At 40.6% G+C, this 13,617-nt stretch overlaps 1 protein-coding gene across 4 annotated transcripts in view; it reads left to right on the forward strand.

Moving 5' to 3' along the window:
- Window positions 1–3,969: 3,969 nt before the first annotated feature.
- Window positions 3,970–13,617, forward strand: part of ZNF438 (zinc finger protein 438) — a 52,097-nt gene continuing 42,449 nt past the window's right edge. For 2 of the 4 annotated variants that reach the window (XM_054273481.1, XM_054273484.1), the window contains exons 1-3: window positions 3,970–4,001; window positions 6,068–6,149; window positions 6,635–6,688. The gene's annotated coding sequence lies outside the window, so the exon portion shown is untranslated. Of the gene's footprint in view, window positions 4,002–5,969; window positions 6,150–6,555; window positions 6,689–13,617 lie in introns of those variants that run through there. The other 2 variants (XM_054273483.1, XM_054273482.1) reach the window with 2 other exon arrangements.

A 13,617-nucleotide genomic window follows, 5' to 3' on the forward strand; every position in this document is an offset into this window, starting at 1 on the left:
CAACTATGGATTTTTTATTACCCTGAATTCCAGGTAGTGCACATTAATACTGTACATAATAAAACTCTTAATCATGTAGGTATACTCTTCAGTTCATACTATCTGATAATACACTACCACTCTTCGAAATCATTACCAATGTAATCTTTAAAACAGTAGTTCTTTGTCCACTGTAGGTGATAAACAGAGAAAGTATTATCTTCATCAGATATCACAGCCTTGATTTTTTCTTATGATATTGTTTATTGGTGACTAAGGTCTGCTTACTTTCAATTCTAAGCAGGAACTCACTCTATTACTTAGCTTTTAAGAAAAACTCCTTCACAAAAGCCTGTAAAATAAGATTGAAATCACTGATACACTTTTTTGAAAAGTATTCAGGAAACAGTACTACTGAATATTATAAGCTCAGATGTTGAGGTACTAAACCACAAAAAATATTTTCTTCAACTAGTCACAATGAAATATTTTTTCCAGTGTTGTTTTAAAACATAATATTCCAGATCGACATTAATTATCACTGCTACTAATTTTCTACAGTATATAATGAAGTAAGGCTTGAGGAAAATTATTGCACTCTCTAATAGAAATGACTGATATTTTCTGTGAATACTGAAAATAGTCTATACATTAACTTTATATTATCATCAGATCTCTTTTCTTTTTCACCAGCAACAGATAAATCCACTGTTGCATTTCATTTTATTTTTAGATGAAAACTAATAGTTGGTAAAGGTTCAAACACATGTGCACATTGGAAAGTATATTTTGTTTTTCTCCAAGTGGCAAGAACCATTATTGTATACTCATTATGCCACATCTGTGGTTCAGAAAGGCAGTACATACAATGGATATAGTAACACTTCTGCGTAAGCAACAGCTAGTACTTGTATAAATCCAAAAGGAAATACAATTATTTAACAACATTTGGAAGATTCACCTTCAAATTCACTGTATTCGATAAGCTCTGTAACTACAAACCACTTCAGCTTTAGTGGTACATAAAGGTTAAGAATAAGTATGTTTATTTTTAAACTTCAGTTTCTGTTGAAATTGTCAATGACTTTTAAAGGAAGTATTCTGAAGCACCAGAACAATTATTTCAGATACAGAACTTCCAAGTGGAACACATGCCTGAAGGAAAGTGCCATACCATAAATGTTCTGAAATGACTTTGAGCCAGTCCGCCTGTTTTATCACCACAAATTTCATTTGCCAAGATGCAGTTACTGTATTCACAAAACTGTGCTCATGTTCAGAATCACTAATTCTAATTCACATTTAATTTCAGGAAATCTGAGTTCAAAAGGAGCCTAATCTTTTAACTTCTTTTTATTGTATGGCAAGACTAGAAAAAAGTGTCAGGTACTCAGGATATCTGCTGCCTTAGCTGCCACTTTGCAGCAAGCTGCAGAAACAGGTTTTCAGAAAACTGCACAAACATTTTAAATCTATTTTTAATTGTTAGCATGCTCCCTATAGCTACTCAGTTCAAATTTCAGCCTTAGGTACATGGAAAGAAATGTGACTATTTGGAAGACATTCCATATTTCTCCTATCTTCTGCCACACCGATTTCTTTTTCCACTTTTGGTGCTTTTGGGCTTACTATCACAGCAGCATCATGATGCTAAGTACATGATAGCACAAACCATCAGAATGAAATTCTTAGCTTAACACCACTTCCTCCTTTCCCTTACTCCCACATTCCAGAAGCTGTGTCAATGCTTTTCCAGAGATTCTTTGTTCCAGCTGTGGCTAGAGGATCCCTGTCACCCATTCTTCCTGCAAAGGGCTATGGCAGAAAGCTGTGCTGAGTGCAGGCTCACAGAGATGGGGGTGTCTTGGCAGAGCACATGCAAGAGGAGCTCATGAAGATGGAGACAGTCCTGCATCACAGGATGAGGCTGGAAAAGGATGTGGCCTCAATGCAATAAACTTTGAAGTGGTACAGACAGAAGTCCTTTGCTTCCCCACAAGAAACATGTAGAAGAGATGGTAGGAAGGTCAAGAAAAGTGGTTGCCTTTTTTTTTTTTTAAATTCTGAATGTTGCTTCTCTTTTTTTTTTTTTTCACATCTACACATTATACACTTCCCTTATTTCTTCTGTGCCTTCCCACCTCTCTCCTTTCAGCTTTCTCTTAAATCCCATATGATCCTATTTCTGTCACACTTTCATTTTTCCTTTCAGAGAACCACAGAATTATAGAACCATTTAGACTGGAAAAGACTTTAGGATCATTGAGTCCAACTGTTAACACAGCACTATGAATTCCACCACTACACCTTGTCCCTAGGCCCAATGTTTTTAAACACCTTTTTAAACATCTTTTAAATACCTCCAGGGATGGTGACTCCATCACTGCCCCTAGCAGCCGGTCCCAGTGTTTAACAACCCTTCTGCAGAAGACATTCTTACCAATATCCAATCTAACCCTCCCCTGGTGCAATCTGGGGCCTCATTCTAGTTCTTGTTACTTGGCAGAAGAGATTGACACCCACCTGGGCACTCACTGGCTCAGGTTCAGCTGCTGTCCACCAATACCCCCAGGTCCTTTTCCACCAGGCAGTTTTCCAGATGCTCTCCCCCCAGTCTGTAGCACTGCAGGAATTGTTGTGCCCCAAGTAGAGGGTCCAGCATTTGGCTTTCTTGAACCTTTACCACTGGCCTCACCCCATGGATCCAGCCTGCCCAGATCCCTCTGCAGAACCTTCTGACTTTCCAGTAGATCAACATTTCTGCTCAAATTGTGTACGCAGACTGAGGGTGTTCTTGGCCTCCTCAGTCAGATCATGAATAAAAGTATTAAATGTGCCTGACCCCAACACTGAGCCCTGAGGAACACCACCATTGACCAGCTGGATGGAGCTCCTTTCACCAACTCTCTCTAGGCCTGGCCACCTCAACACGTTTTTTACACAATGAAGGACACACCTGTCCAAGCCATGAGCAGTAGTTTCTCCAGAACATTGTGAGAAATGGTGTCAAAGGCTTTACTGATGTCCAGTAGAGGATGTGTAGACACATCCACAGCCTTTCCCTCATCCACCCTGTCACAGAGGAACAGGTCAGTCAATCAGGACCTGCCTTTAATAAACCCATGCTAGCTAGGCCTGATTACCTGTACATGCTGTATGAGGCTGAGAGGATCCTCAATATAATATGTTTTGTATCCGAACTAAACCTGCCCTGTCACAACTTTGAGGCCACTTCCTTTCATTCCATCACTTGTTACTTGTGAGACTGGAACCTACCTCACTCCAACCTCCTTTTAGGTAGCTCTGAAGAGCAATAAGGTCCTCCCTGTTCCTCCCGTTCTCCAGACTAAGCACCCCCAGCTCGCTTTAGCTGCTCCTCATCAGACTTGTCCTTCAGATGCTTCACCAGCTTCGCTGCCTTTCCCTGGACAGGCTCCAGTACCTCAATGTTTGCTTTAAAATGAAGGCCCCAAACCCAAGCCTGGCGCTTGAGACACGGCCTCACTGCTGCCAAGTACAGAGGCACAATCACTGTCCTCATCCTGCTGGCCACACTATTGCTGATACAGGCCTGGATGCCACTGCCCTTCAGGTCAGCTCATGTTTAGACATCTGCGCTCCCTCTGACCCAGTGCTTTCAAGTCTCTTATGCTTTTTTTCCAGCACAATTCCTGTATTTTTTAGAGATTCCTTTTTCTGCCTTGTCCCCCAAAACCCCCCTATCCCACTGCCTGACAAGCATCACTTTCGGGGACCGGCTGGGAGCGCAGTTTCCCCCCAGCAGTGGCTGCCTGGGACGGGGAGAGAATGCCTCACTCAGCACAGCGCTGCCCAAGGCCGCAGCGCCGCATCGCCGGGGCAGCGCCGCCGAAGCCCGGGCGCAAAACCAGCCCCAGTCCCGGCCCCGCTGCCCCATTCGGTCCGACAGCGCCCGCCCGCCGGCGGCCCCGCCCCTGCGCCTTCCCGCGGGGTGACGCCGCCGCCCCGCGCCGCGGAGGCGGGACCGGGCACGGCGGGTGTTCGTAAGTTCCTTCCCCCCGCGGCGGTGGGGCCGCGGCCCGGGCTGGGGGCGGGCGGCGCCGGGGCGCGGCTGTCCCGCTCCCTGCCCGCCTGCGGAGCCGGCTGGCGGCGCGGGGCCGGGAAGCAAGAGGCGGAGGGGTGGCGGCTGCCGGCGGGGCGGGCGCATTCTCCGGCCCTCACTCGGTGAGCCCGAGGGGTTTCTCGCCGGAGCTCCGCGCCTGCGGGGCCCTTGGCTCGCCCCGGTACGGCACGGCTGGTCTCGCGGCTCGGCCGAACCGCCGGGCGGCGCGGAGGGCTCGGCAGCGTCCCCCGGGCCGCCGAGGTGTGTGCGGGGCCCGCCTGGCTCCCGCCGCCGGAGCTCGGGAGCGGCCGTGCGGGGCCCGCCGCGCTCGGCCGGGGGCGCCGTGCGAGCGCTGGGCCAGCAGGGCCACCCGAGCCCCGGCCCGGGGGGTGCCACAGCCCCTGCCCGGGGTATCAGCCCCGCGGGTGCGGAAACTGCGAGAGGGCGTGACTGCCGTTGGCGGTGCTGGTGTTGTAATAAAGACCTGCAGAAAGGCCGCGTATGACCGGTTCCTACAAGACACGATGGTTGCCTGTACATCTCACGCTTTTTCGGTGGTGGCCATAGAGCGAGACCTCTGTGAGGGGTGGCAGTGGTGCCTCAGGCTCTGGGGCAGCCTTTGGCTCCCGTGCTGTCCTGGCAGCGTGAGTCAGAGCTGTGCGCCCCGCTCTTGACTCCAGGCCTGAGCGATGTTTCATAACCGTGCTGCTGCTTCCATAAAAGTACAAATACGATGCGCAGCCCTCTCGGGCTCCTCACGGTTTGGAAGGGACTGACGGCCAAAGGCGTTTTGTCCTGTGGCTGCAGAAATGAATGCAGTAAATGGGTGTAGTGTTTGTGTGCGACTTACTGAGGCCTGTCGGCTTATGAATCCATTGGAACTTTTAATAATGACATCAGGAACAAATCCTAGGTTCCGAGTGATCAGATGTGTCTGGCGTAGATAATACAAGGAGGGAAGCATTTTAAAGCCACATAAAAGTTTTAAAAAGACTCTGCAAATGTCTGCAGAGTTGCAGATTTAAAACAATATGAAAGATTGGCTTGTTTCAATTAATTTTGCCCAAAAGTCATACTCTGTTAAAAGATTTGTCTAGTTCTATACCTAAATTAAAATTGATGTGGTATGTCTTGTGCTCGCTTCTTTTCTTCTTCAACATAACTGTTGTAACTTTTTAATGTGTATTAAAGTCTCAGTCAACAGTCTAGCTCTTAATTTCTGTATAGTTAAGCTAATTTTAGTCTTGAGTTTTCTCGTACTAACTTGTTTGAACCTTTTTAATATGCCATTAAAAGTGGTCTTTCATGTTATTATTCCTTAATAAAAAGGAAAGAGGGGGATAACAGGGTAAACGCACAGCTGCCTTGCTTCACAGTAGTTTATTGCAGTTTTTTCCCCACAGAACTATTCAGCAGTGAAAATACAGAGCTGTTCTTTTGTTTGTTTGTTTTTTCAATAACTTGATTGTAGGTAGTTATTTTTAGTAATAGCTTAAGTTAATATTTTTCAAAGTTACTTTTATGTAAAGCAAAATACATCAGGGATGAGTGCATTTTTTTTCTGCTTCAGTAGCTAGAAGAATTGGATTTTTTCCATCTTAAAGTTTGTCAAAAGACAGAAAGGAAAATGGAGAAATAAAGTGTATGACAAGTCATATATTTAAAGTATTTTTTGTAATGATCTATTGTTCTTAGCATTTAATTCTAAAGGTATTCTTGGGTAATGATAACTGGAGGATCAGAAGAAAACCAGCACTATGCAAATGCGTTTAGCTTTTGAGCAGGCTGTTAAAGAAATAGATTGGGATAGCTGAAGTTGTAATTAAAGTGTTTTTCAAAGCATTTAATGAAGAAAATACTGGTTTCTTATGTTTCCTGCATCTTATTTGTGAGTGAGAATATCAGAACTAGCAGTGATGGGGAGAGCATATATGAGATATTTCTGACTTTCTCACTGAAGCCTTAGAAACATGTAGTGATTGTCACACATATGTTTTTGATGTACAGGTTCAAGGATTATGTTGTGCTAGGTGGGAGGAGTGTTCTTCATCAGTGACTTGGACTGTTTCAAGCGTTTTTATGTGCACAGGTAACACATTTATAGAAGTGGTTTAATGTTTTAAATGTCTGTATGAAACTGGTGATGGTTTTATGTATTTATTTGCACCTAAGGAGGTAGATGGTGTCAGGTCAAAGTGAAATAGCCAAGTGTTGAGTGTAGAACTTGGATTGGAAGCTGACTGGAAATATTGCTGCAGTTGTAATTAAAGAGACTTCAGAGTTTTAAAAGCGGATGGAAAAATCAGAGATGTATGAACTTTCATCAGTAATTTTAGCTATGTTTATTTAGATATTATTATTGTAATCTCTAGTCTAAAGTCCTGTTAGTGTATGGTGTACCTCAGAGGAGATGCTGTTGTATTGTGGGTAAACATGTTTTATTAGGATTCTTGTTTATTCACTGCTTCCTAAAATGTTTATCTCTTCTATTATAGATTTTCTGTCCTTTGCTAATATATTTCCTGAGATATTGGAACTTTCTGGTTTTGTTTGTTTTTTATTTCCTCGAAATAGGAATTAAGATGGATGAAACATTTCATTGGTCATAGCAGCAGCAGGACAAATAAGGTGGGTATGTTGAAAGATTACAGTAATATCTTTACAGAGTGTTTTAGATTTTGATTGTGTCCATCTGAACACAAAGGCAGTTTTTGCCTCTGTGTCTGAGTTGCTGTTTATTTGCCCATTTGCAGTTCTTTAAGTCCATTGAGGGTGTACTCCATTGGGCTTGTACTCCAGTGAAACTGATTGTTTTTATAATTTCCATAAAAGATATTAGTGGTTCAGCAGCAGGAAAGTATGTTTTGATGCTTGTCCTTATTTGCTGTCAAGACAAGACATGGACCTTATTTTCTAAGACTCAGTACTTCATGTTGGTGTTTTAATTCACTTACAGAGATCCAGAACATGTTTTACTTAAAAAGATTTTTTTAAAAACAAATTTAAAACATGACCACATATTTTTACAAGACTAACATTGGCAAATAAGAGGAACAGTGCTGATTGAGTAATAATTGAGCTCTTTCTCATGGAGTATATTTGCATGTTTTTATCAAAGTTAAATGAATTTCAGACTTCTTCACAATGTAACCACCATTAAATTATATGACAGAGATCTTTATTTTTTATATGTCTTTTTTAAGTTAAAAATAAAAAGTTGTGAGTTGTTTTTTAAATTTCATTTTTTTCTTGTGCTGATGCAATAAAGAGATTCTTGCTACCCATTTAAAATGGCATTTTGAGATGTTGTTGTCTTTGTATTGTATTTGCTCTATGACTGTTGGTCTTGTCACCTCATGAAACCACAGAACAACTGGGTCAAAACCATTCTATTCAAATATCATGAAGTGTGATATTTGCTAATTGTGTCTTTGACTTATTGTACTATAGTACTGTATTTTCTGGTATTAATTTGTCCCTAATTGGCTGATTAAACCTAGTGTCAGTAGTATTCAAGCATTACTTTTTTAAAGGCCTGATTTCATGGGTATTTATAGTGGAATTGAATGTTGTAGGAAAGTTAGTGTCGTTTTTGTAGCAATACATTGTAGTCTGATAACTCTTCCAGTTGATATCAAGAACATAATCCAAACACCATAAGCCTCACTGTGGTAGAACTGTACTGTGTATTGAACAAGGATGTGAAAGGGCATCAATTAAGGAAAGACTGTCTTTGCTTTGTCACTTCAGTCTTTTACCATTTCAGGAAAGAATGTTATCCTCACTTAAACTGTGCACTGTCCTTTTTCTCTTTGGTTCTTTTCTTGCATCTTTTTGAATGCTGTGCAATACTGAAAGCCTTGTTTGCAGGGAAGCTGGCTGGTGTCCTCATGCCAGGAGAAGTTTAGTACTTAGCTGTTAGTTCACCTTGAATTGTTGCACAGATGGAAAGGAAAGAATGTAATCAATAGCTCAGTCCATCTTTTAGAATTGTAGTACATTGTGGTCACTTCATTTGTGGTTAAACTTTTATTTTTGCAGAATAATGATGTTTTTTTTCATGGAATCATATAAAGAGTAAAATTATGGAGTATTGAATCATAAACATGCTTTTTTTTTTGAAGTGTGACTTTTACTTTTAGAGGCTGCTATAGGATGATAATTTCTGTGTATGCATCATGTTTCATTCTGTGGCTTAGCAGTTTATTGTTTTTCAGAAAGTGTAAACCCAGGGTTGTTGGTTTAGAAAAAGTGTCATGGTTAATGCCAAGAAGAGGTCATGTGGTGAGCTTCAGAGCTGGGCTGTCTCAGCCCTGCTGAAGAGCCTCAGTCACAGCAAGTCACTGGGGAGTCAGGAGTGTTCTTGTGGCTCACTTGGGTATTTGCAGGTGCTAAAAAGATGGAAAAGCAGCGTGGATAATTTGTTGGGTGGGTAAAGGAGTTGTGGGGAAAGAAACAACTTCTGGGAGACTTACTAGGATCTATCACAGAAATTGGTTTGGGATATGAGCTTGGTTGTAAGTTACAGTTCCAGGGAATATTTTTGCTGTTCAAGTGTGAGTGGCAGAGCAGTCAGAGCTGTGTTCCCATACTCAATCTTTTTCATGGAGCCCTTTGCTGCCAGTAGCTGAATGCTGCAATGTCTGTAGGAATAATTTAATGGTTTTATGTGACCCCAAAGCAGAAACCAAATCAAAAAACCCCTCAAAGGTGCATTATTTAGCTGTGAAGGACAATTGCAAGGGACTGTGTCTCTTCTTTTGGGCCAACACTGTGAAAATGGTGTATGGTGACAAATTACAGCTTAGGCTGATGTCATTGCTGTTATACCTGTGCTTCTTTGCCACTTCTCTTATATGTATGTTTGTGGTTATTTGGGATGAACTGTAGAAAATAGGGATTTTACAAAAAATGTTACTGATTTTTATAGTTTTGAGCACGCTTCAGTCTTCTGCTGAATGACACAGAACTTAATTTTGGTGGATTTTTTTGGCCATGACTGGTTGGCGTCCTAAGGTAGACTGCAGTCTGCTGATTGTGAGGGTGTGTGATCTCACATTTATATCAGGCTGTCCTTTCAAAGAGTGCTACATACACCAAGACATGAAGTTCTGACAGTTTTTGCTCTTCTTCAGCTCAATGAAAGCAGAACTGCTGGTGGAGCAATAAGGTAGATCCATGTTTTTGGGAAGCAGGGCAGTACAGCTGAACTACCCAACGTTGGTCTCTGCTAATCATGTGCAGAGTCCTAAAGATAAAACTATACAACCCCTCAAAATACTGTTAGGGAATTAAAAAGGATCAGTCTATAGAAACCTGCATAGTCCTCCATAGTGTAAGTGTAGTACTCTGTGTGTGATGAGCCAAACACTTAGAAGTTAGCAGCCTGCCAGTAAATTAATATGGATGTTCACTGGGTTGTGTTGCTTTTGTCATCAAGATTTTGAGGCTTTACTGAAGCAGGAAAACAAATCAGTATTGGATTTAGAAAAAAGGAACTGTTCTATATTACAGGACTCAAATGGAGACCACCCAAATGCCTTCAGCTGGTTTTTGTTATTTTCACAAATAGTTTGTTCTTTTAGCAGAGTGTTTAAGAACAGAGAGTCAGGTCAATCGCTCTATTATGTTTTTCCCCAAACAGCAATATTAAGCAAACTTTACAATATTGTTCATCATTGAGAAAAAAGTCTTATAGATTGTCTTGTTTTTTTTAGCTTCCAGAGAAAAATAGTGATAGGCTGTTGTGATTTTAAATCTTCAAATTATAAATGTAATGCACTGTGTTTTTGGAAACTTTTTGTAGTTTTGGCTGGATTGCACCTTGTAAGGGCCAGTGTAGTATCTATTAGATTTTATGATATTTAGCAAGTTAATTCAGAGATGTTATATATTTTCCATAGTTCTGGTAGAATAAGTAGGATGCAGAATATTCTTGTCCTCCATAGTATGATTTATCTTTTTTATTACAGTTTTAGTAAAAAATGCAGCAGACCTACCCTTTGAAAAATTGACTTGTTTTTGTGCCAAAGCATACTTGGTTCCTCACTGAAGACCTAAAAGCAAACAGTCCTGGGCAGTTACCTTTGCTTAGTGTGTGTTTGTGTTCTCCTGTAAACCAGTGATTTTCTTTCTGGGAGGATACCCTGATAGGCAATGACAGAGATTTGCAGTTTGTAGTGGGTGAGATAGAAAGAATAAATTATGCTGAAGGACAAAAAAGCAAAGACTGCCTGGCTCCAAATGATGTCTTGGCATGCTAGTAATGCCACATACTCAAAGTAGGGGACTGTGTGTTAAAAATCTTGTTTCTTCTCTTCTGATACCTGTGTTCATACTTGCAATCAAACTGAACAAAATGTGATGGAGTATAAAATGCTGTGGTAAAAATCAGTATCTTACTGTCATACAGCATGCCAACACAGTGAATGTGGTGCTGGATGCCTCTAAAAAGGATGTAGAGAAGAAGGGAATCAGGGAAGAGTTTAAAAATATAATTTGTGGGGATGGAAATTTGCTTTTATAAAGATAAATTGGAAAAAAAAAGAGACTGTTTAGCCTTTGAAAGGCATGGAATATGGACAGGTGTAACACAAGTACACAGGAAGATGAATGGTTTGAGAAGTAACTCAAAAGCTTTTGTTTTTTTTGGTTCATGCTCTAAGAATAAGGGGACATTCTGTGAAATTCGGGTGACAAAGTGAAAAGGAAACTTGAGAAAGGATCTATTTCTTAATAAACTGGTAAGACTGAGCTCTGCAGTCTAGGGATAATTTTAATTTAGAAAAATTCTAATGAAATTGAATGAGTTAGAGTGCAAGAATGTTTACACAGGCTCAGGTTACCTTTTCTCCTTAAAGAATATAATCCCTCATCTTTTTGTCACTTGCAAAATTATTTTTTCTATCATGATTTTTAATAAAGCTCATCTAAAAACCCTGTGTTGGTGGTGTGAGTGAAGGAATTAAGTCTATCCCTAGTTTCTTTATGGGAGAAAGAGTTACAGCATCTCACTGATTTGTTCTCTTTCCTTGTATTGGGTTATATCTAGGTGAGACACCCACTAGGTAATTTGTCTAGTTCCTTTGTTAGAGTGCACTGATTTACTTTGTTTCTCTTGTAGATATTGGAGAAGAGGTTTTGGGGATTAATATCAGGCTCCTCATGAAATTGGAAAGAATTTATGTAGGCCAGTTGTTTGTGTGACTTGCTACTTGTGAGACACTGCTCTGTTCAGCTTTGATTTTTCTGTTGCCTGGGCTCGTGCATGAAGTTGGTGTTCCTGCAGTAATTTAATTGGAGTCAGTACACAAGTTTGTTCTGTACCTAGTGATGGAATATTTTGGGAGGATGAAATGAGCTAACGCTGGCCTTCTGTGTCAGCCTGCCAACTCCCAGCAAGTATGTAAAAAGTCATAAAAATAGCAGTGGGGGTATCTTAATTAAATGAGCATGCTTGTCGCTTTGCCAGTCTTTTCTCTTGGCATGGTTCAAGTCCTAGAAACTGTTTGCTTTCAGTCTCTATCAAACTCAAATATAAAACTCTGTGATAAAAGCATCAGGAGCAGTGTTCAACAGGAAAAGACTGCAGAGTAGGCTTTTTCTCATTCCCACTTAAATGCCCTTTTCTCTCTGTTTAGTGCAGGCTGCAGTTTTTACTTTTGGTGTGTTTAGCAGCAGATTGAGTTAAATTTGTTGTATTTGGCTCTAGAACAGCAAAGAGCAGATGTCACGGAGATGCCATGACAGGAATAAAAAAATTCAGAAGGCTTGTGGAAATTTGGGGGTGAGAGGGAAATCTTCCTCCTATTTTTTCCATGCTAGAATCCATATTGTAGCATTTGGAGCTGGCATGCAGTTCAAAACTTGCTGTGCTACAAGGGTTGATGCACTGACGCAGACATTCTTTCCCACAGCTCAAATTATGGAAACAGAGTTTATTTATAAAATAAAACATGCCTGTGAAATTATAATTGATACCTTAATTACAGGGAACTTGCCTGAAGCATGGTAACTTAGCAATCCGTGGGACATTTTCCTGGCTTAGAATAGCCACGATTTATACTGAAACATTTTCTCTGCGTGAATCCTAGAAATGGAATTCCCCTGTCAAGGCAGAAAAACTTTAGTAACTGAGAGGTACTCTGCCAGGGATGATAAGTCTAAAGTAACAGTCAACTTTTAAACATTATTTAGAGTTGGAACCTCTGAAAAGTAAACTTTGCTATTCTGGATTGTCACTACTTGAAAAATACACGTTTAAAAGCCACTGGTGCATGTTGCCATTCTTTACATAATCAAGTGTGTCCTAGATGTGTGTGGGATCCTGGAGAAATTCCTTGCTTTGGATTTCTTTTCACTTTTATAGATTAACATAATGCTCTGAAAGTCAGTGGTGGCTTCTTCTTTCTTTAAATATTACTTTATTAAGGGCCATTTCTGAAAATACCTGGTGTAGTTTGTTAGTTAGCAGCCTGATTGCTTGTTTGTCTTTCTTTCTCACATCTTTGTTTTTCATTCACCACCTACTTGCACTGCAAGAGTATATATTGCCATAGTATAGTTTATAGAAACATAAACATGATGTAATTTATGTCATATTTACATAATATTGATTGCATGTTGCTGTATTTGAAAATGGTACCAATTCTCTGTTGTTGTATGTGTAGAATGATGTACTTGATAATTTCTGGAGGAATTTTTTTTTTTTTCTGTGAGGAAAAAGTTTTATTTACACAGCGATCTAGAGGGTAAGATCTATAAATGTACTTTTCCTTGAGATGATACTCACTGATCTTGTATTAGTGTTTTAGTAAACCATGTTGACTCCTGTTTTGGGTCTTCTGGTGGGGAAGCCGAAATCTTGTCTAGCTCTTATAATTTGCTGGGGAGATGAGATTTGAAATAAAAGGAATATATGTTATTGTGCAGTTAGGAAGGATATGAAGTCTGACTTTATTTTAAAAAGCAATTAGCATAGTGGGGTCACTTGACAGAAGCATCATATGTGTAAGGTATATAATGTGCGTGCTCTATTCTCCTCTACAAAGTGCTGGGCAGAGTGTGCTGCTGTTCAGGTTTGAGAACAAACCTTCCCATGTCTTTTGTTGAAGAAAAATGTCAGTGCACTGCTAAAAGAACACAGGACTAACTTGCCTGTTGGCTGTAGCATTTTGAGTTTCTTGGTTAGACAGCTAATTTCAGTGACTTGAAAGTGACAGGCCTGGGGATAATTGTGGTCAGAGCTGCTCCAAGAGGATTGAGTGAAGCCTTCTGGACTTCCTTAAAGATAAGGAAGCCAGGTTTGATCAACAGCTGCTGGGAGGGTTTTTCAGACACTCAGTCTAGTCCAGTGCAAGATTTTTCACCCCTGACCAGTTTAGAGCATGTGCTGCCTAAGGTGAGCTGGTGAAACTAACAGTTTTGGCGTGTTTGATTAGCATCATTTATGTTTGCCCTGAAGTTAATTTCTTATAGCTATTTTTCACCTGGTTGTCAAATTTCTTTGTGTCAGAAAGACTTTGTGACCACATAAAAAAAAGTTAGGAAAATGGTTA

This window comes from Melozone crissalis, unplaced genomic scaffold (assembly GCF_028551555.1).
Source record: "Melozone crissalis strain CALT ecotype California unplaced genomic scaffold, PUWL_Pcris_2 ptg000016l_1, whole genome shotgun sequence".
NCBI classification, from domain to species: domain Eukaryota; kingdom Metazoa; phylum Chordata; class Aves; order Passeriformes; family Passerellidae; genus Melozone; species Melozone crissalis.